Source organism: Oncorhynchus clarkii, chromosome 10, assembly GCF_045791955.1.
Source record: "Oncorhynchus clarkii lewisi isolate Uvic-CL-2024 chromosome 10, UVic_Ocla_1.0, whole genome shotgun sequence".
Taxonomy (NCBI): domain Eukaryota; kingdom Metazoa; phylum Chordata; class Actinopteri; order Salmoniformes; family Salmonidae; genus Oncorhynchus; species Oncorhynchus clarkii.
This window is the reverse complement of record NC_092156.1, coordinates 48,400,322-48,406,788: the sequence shown is the minus strand read 5'-3', so window position 1 is coordinate 48,406,788 and position 6,467 is coordinate 48,400,322. Positions and strand designations below refer to the sequence as shown.

General features: G+C 41.6%; 1 protein-coding gene across 3 annotated transcripts in view; it reads right to left on the bottom strand.

Annotated features, from left to right (window-relative positions):
* Positions 1-6,467, bottom strand: part of LOC139418692 (calcium/calmodulin-dependent protein kinase type II subunit alpha) — a 74,775-nt gene that overhangs the window by 13,320 nt on the left and 54,988 nt on the right. The window lies entirely within an intron of this gene.

Genomic DNA, 6,467 nt, shown 5'->3' with positions numbered 1-6,467 from the left:
GACATGGTTGTTGCATTCATTCATTTTCAGTCCTGTGGCCCTCACCAAGTGAGATCCTAAGTGAATATGTTGTCACTAAAATGGTATTATTCAAGACAATACATATTTCATAAGGCCTTCCTTTGAGGGCCTAGTTATACCCTAATATACCCTATATCATCGACGGTATCCTTATGTAATACATGTATCACTAGCCACTTTATACTATACTATGCCACTTTGTTTACATACTCATCTCATTTGTACATACTGTACCCGATACCATCTACTGTATCTTGCCTATGCTGCTCTGTACCATCACTCATTCATATATCCTTATGTACATATTCTTTATCCCCTTACACTGTGTACAAGACAGTAGTTTTGGAATTGTTAGTTAGATTACTTGTTATTACTGCATTGTCGGAACTAGAAGCACAAGCATTTCGCTACACTCGCATTAACATCTGCTAACCATGTGTATGTGACAAATAAAATTTGATTTGATTTGATTTGATTTGATACAGTTGCCTGAAACTCATAGTTTACAAGCCACATCAGGCCTGCAAGTCACATTATGCTGGCCAGAGTGGGGATATCCAACATTTCAATTTTTTATTATACCACAACCTGAATTCAGAATGACTGCCAGGGTTTGGTAGAATAATGTGTGAGACAACCTTAAACATCTAAAGTGGAACAATCATATCAGGTGCGATAAATCCAAGTAACAGATTGGAATATTTTTTAAATATGTATGTTATTTATATTTGAGTAGCCTAAGATGAATGAATCAATCAATGTGCATGCAAAAACACTAAAACAACAAACAATTACAAATAAATCTGCCAGCAATAGAGCATGCTGGGAAATATGACGATAGACATGGTTTTGGTTCAACTCTGGTCATAGAGAGCAATAGTAATGGCGTCTTTTTATAGGCATTAACTCTGTCATGGCTTGTTGAACAAAGGCTATGGTAAAGTTAATTGAGTTTTTTAAGGGTTTTGGATAAATGTCGAAACTAAGATCTGTGGTAAACACAGGTTTAGGAGAGTTTAAATGTTCTGTTCTATTAAATAATCTTAATCTGCTAAAGTCACTTTTTGTACATTTTGAAGCATTTATGTATTTTTAAAACACATAAACGCTTCATAATTCATAACGGTCATGTTAACTGACTGATATTATCTCATAGAACAAAACGTATAAGATCTCCAAAACCTGTGTTAACCTCAGACCTTATTTTTGCAGTTTCTTTCGCCATTCATTTTCCCCATAGGAATGGCTGAACAAACCAGAGGTAACTCATTTCCGGTTTTTAGGACTACAAACTGGCAAGCTCTATTAACACCAACACTGTGGTTATTTTACACCTCTGAATCAACATATACAGTGGGGAGAACAAGTATTTGATACACTGCCGATTTTGTAGGTTTTCCTATTTACAAAGCATGTAGAGGTCTGTAATTTTTATCATAGGTACACTTCAACTGTGAGAGACAGAATCTAAAACAAAATTCCAGAAAATCACATTGTATGAATTTTTAAGTAATTAATTTGCATTTTATTGCATGACATACAGTGCCTTGCGAAAGTATTCGGCCCCCTTGAACTTTGCGACCTTCTGCCACATTTCAGGCTTCAAACATAAAGATATAAAACTGTATTTTTTAGTGAAGAATCAACAACAAGTGGGACACAATCATGAAGTGGAACGACATTTATTGGATATTTCAAACTTTTTTAACAAATCAAAAACTGAAAAATTGGGCGTGCAAAATTATTCAGCCCATTTACTTTCAGTGCAGCAAACTCTCTCCAGAAGTTCAGTGAGGATCTCTGAATGATCCAATGTTGACCTAAATGACTAATGATGATAAATACAATCCACCTGTGTGTAATCAAGTCTCCGTATAAATGCACCTGCACTGTGATAGTCTCAGAGGTCCGTTAAAAGCGCAGAGAGCATCATGAAGAACAAGGAACACACCAGGCAGGTCCGAGATACTGTTGTGAAGAAGTTTAAAGACAGATTTGGATACAAAAAGATTTCCCAAGCTTTAAACATCCCAAGGAGCACTGTGCAAGCGATAATATTGAAATGGAAGGAGTATCAGACCACTGCAAATCTACCAAGACCTGGCCGTCCCTCTAAACTTTCAGCTCATACAAGGAGAAGACTGATCAGAGATGCAGCAAAGAGGCCCATGATCACTCTGGATGAACTGCAGAGATCTACAGCTGAGGTGGGAGACTCTGTCCATAGGACAACAATCAGTCGTATATTGCACAAATCTGGCCTTTATGGAAGAGTGGCAAGAAGAAAGCCATTTCTTAAAGATATCCATAAAAAGTGTTGTTTAAAGTTTGCCACAAGCCACCTGGGAGACACACCAAACATGTGGAAGAAGGTGCTCTGGTCAGATGAAACCAAAATTGAATTTTTTGGCAACAATGCAAAACGTTATGTTTGGCGTAAAAGCAACACAGCTCATCACCCTGAACACACCATCCCCACTGTCAAACATGGTGGTGGCGGCATCATGGTTTGGGCCTGCTTTTCTTCAGCAGGGACAGGGAAGATGGTTAAAATTGATGGGAAGATGGATGGAGCCAAATACAGGACCATTCTGGAAGAAAACCTGATGGAGTCTGCAAAAGACCTGAGACTGGGACGGAGATTTGTCTTCCAACAAGACAATGATCCAAAACATAAAGCAAAATCTACAATGGAATGGTTTAAAAATAAACATATCCAGGTGTTAGAATGGCCAAGTCAAAGTCCAGACCTGAATCCAATCGAGAATCTGTGGAAAGAACTGAAAACTGCTGTTCACAAATGCTCTCCATCCAACCTCACTGAGCTCGAGCTGTTTTGCAAGGAGGAATGGGAAAAAATGTCAGTCTCTCGATGTGCAAAACTGATAGAGACATACCACAAACGACTTACAGCTGTAATCGCAGCAAAAGGTGGCGCTACAAAGTATTACCTTAAGGGGGTTGAATAATTTTGATTTGTTAAAAAAGTTTGAAATATCCAATAAATGTCGTTCCGCTTCATGATTGTGTCCCACTTGTTGTTGATTCTTCACAAAAAAATACAGTTTTGTATCTTTATGTTTGAAGCCTGAAATGTGGCAAAAGGTCGCAAAGTTCAAGGGGGCCGAATACTTTCGCAGGGCACTGTAAGTATTTGATACATCAGAAAAGCAGAACGTAATATTTGGTACAGAAACCTTTGTTTGCAATTACAGAGATCATACGTTTCCTGTAGTTCTTGACCAGGTTTGCACACACTGCAGCAGGGATTTTGGCCCACTCCTCCATACAGATCTTCTCCAGATCCTTCAGGTTTCGGGGCTGTCGCTGGGCAATACAGACTTTCAGCTCCCTCCAAAGACTTTCTATTGGGTTCAGGTCTGGAGACTGGCTAGGCCACTCCAGGACCTTGAGATGCTTCTTACGGAGCCACTCCTTAGTTGCCCTGGCTGTGTGTTTCGGGTCGTTGTCATGCTGGAAGACCCAGCCACGACCCATCTTCAATGCTCTTACTGAGGGAAGGAGGTTGTTGGCCAAGATCTCACGATACATGGCCCCATCCATCCTCCCCTCAGTACGGTGCAGTCGTCCTGTCCCCTTTGCAGAAAAGCATCCCCAAAGAATGATGTTTCCACCTCCATGCTTCACGGTTGGGATGGTGTTCTTGGGGTTGTACTCATCCTTCTTCTTCCTCCAAACACGGAGAGTGGAGTTTAGACCAAAAAGCTATTTTTTTGTCTCATCAGACCACATGACCTTCTCCCATTTATTCTCTGGATCATCCAGATGGTCATTGGCAAACTTCAGACGGGCCTGGACATGCGCTGGCTTGAGCAGGGGGACCTTGCGTGCGCTGCAGGATTTTAATCCATGACAGCGTAGTGTGTTACTAATGGTTTTTCTTTGAGACTGTGGTCCCAGCTCTCTTCGGGTCATTGACCAGGTCCTGCCGTGTAGTTCTGATCCTTCACCTTCCTCATGATCATTGATACCCCACGAGGTGGGATCTTGCATGGAGCCCCAGACCAAGGGTGATTGACCGTCATCTTGAACTTCTTCCATTTTCTAATAATTGCGCCAACAGTTGTTGCCTTCTCACCAAGCTGCTTGCCTATTGTCCTGCAGCCCATCCCAGCCTTGTGCAGGTCTACAATTTTATCCCTGTTGTCCTTGCACAGCTCTCTAGTCTTGGCCATTGTGAAGAGGTTGGAGTCTGTTTGATTGAGTGTGTGGACAGGTGTCTTTTATACAGGTAACAAGTTCAAACAGGTGCAGTTAATACAGGTAATGAGTGGAGAACAGGAGGGCTTCTTAAAGAAAAACTAACAAGTCTGTGAGAGCCGGAATTCTTACTGGTTGGTAGGTGATCAAATACTTATGTCATGCAATAAAATGCAAATTAATTACTGAAAAATCATACAATGTGATTTTCTGGATTTTTGTTTTAGATTCCGTCTCTCACAGTTGAAGTGTACCTATGATACAAATTACAGAACTCTACATGCTTTGTAAGTAGGAAAACCTGCAAAATCGGCAGTGTATCAAATACTTGTTCTCCCCATTGTATTTAAAATAGTATTTAAAAAAAAATATTCTGCCGAACCGAAGATGCCATGTCAGGAACCCCACAATTAACCCAAAGGTTCTTTATCAGGCAATAGTTCTCCAGGGAACCTTAAGAGCTGAGAACGAACCACTGAATAACTTGTATTCATTGTTCAGTGTAGTTGGTAAGAGATAGAGGTCTTTTTATTTTTTAATCAGTCTTTTTATCTATTTATTCCCATTCCCTAGAACATGGAGGATCAAACTCAAGGAGCCCTTAATGACATAAGCAATAGCTATGCAACTCCCCCACCAACCGTTATCTTACTGACATACTCATATTCATTCATAAGGGTACTGCCGCTGTCAATGTATCAAATGGGAGTCAATACAGTAGCTATTTGTATTGCTTTATGAACTGAAATGTTTTCACAGTAGTCAATTGTCATAGTAGACCTGCCTCAAAAAACATACAGTAGAGATTTTAGAATCTGCTCTCCCCCTCTGTTAGGTTGTCAGTCTGTAGCCATGTACATGGCATTCCAGACGAATTCAGACCCCTTCCCTTTTTCCACATTTTGTTATGTTAGAGCCTTATTCTAAAATGGATTTTAAAAAATTCTTCAATCTACACACAATACCCCTTAATGACAAAGTGTCACACCCTGATCTGTTTCACCTGTCTTTGTGCTTGTCTCCACCCCCCTCCAGGTGTCGCCCATCTTCCCCCGTGTATTTATACCCGTGTTCTCTGTTTGTCTGTTGCCAGTTCGTTTTGTTCTTGAAACTTGCTATCGTTTGTTCCCCTGCTCCTGTCTGTTTCTTGCTCCTGTGGCCGAGTCCTTCCCGGTTTTGACCCTTCTGCCTTCCATGACCCTGAGCCTACCTGCCGTTCTATACCTTGCCCCATCTCACTGGATTATCGACCCCTGCCTGCCCTGACCCTGAGACTGCCTGCCATTCTGGACCCTTTGCACCTTCTCTGGACTTCTGACCCCTGCCTGCCTTTGACCGGTCGTTTGCCTGCCCCGGTGTTTAGAAATTAACATTCGTTTCTTCGACACTGTCTGCATCTCGGTCATACCTGAAACGTGATACAAAACGAAAACAGGTTTAGAAATCTTTGTAAATGTATTCAAAAGCAAAAACAGAAACACCTTATTAATATAAGTATTCAGATTCTTTGCTATGAGACTCAAAATTGAGCTGCATCCTGTTTTCATTGATCATCCTTGTACATATGTGGTCATTTCAATTGATTGGACATTATTTGGAAAGGCACACACCTGTCTATATAAGGTCCCACATTTGACAGTGCATGTCAGAGCAAAAATCAAGCCATGAGGTCGAAGGAATTGTCCGTAGAGCTCTGAGACATGATTGCATTGAGGCACATATCTGGGGAAGGGCACATGACAGCTCGCTTGGAGTTTGCCAAAAGGCACCTAAAGAAACAAGATTCTCTGGTCTGATGAAACCAAAATTGAACTCTTTGGACTGAATGCCAAGTGTCATGCCTGGAGGAAACCTGGCACCATCTCCACGGCATTGTGGTGGCAGTATTATGCTGTGGGGATGTTTTTCAGTAGCAGGAACTGGGACACTAGTCAGTAGCGAGGGAAAGATGAATGGAGCGAAGTACAGAGAGATCCTTGATGAAAACCTGCTCCAGAGCGCTTAGACTGGGGTGAAGGTTCACCTTCCAACAGGACAACGACCCTAAGCACACAGCCAAGACAAAGGAGGAGTGGCTTTGAGACAAGTCTCTGAGTAGCCCAGCCAGAGCCCAGACTTGAACACGGTCGAGCATCACTTGAGACCTGAAAATAGCTGTGCAGCAACCAATCTGACAGAGCCTGAGAGGATCTGCAGAGAAGAATGGGGGAAACTCCCCAAACACA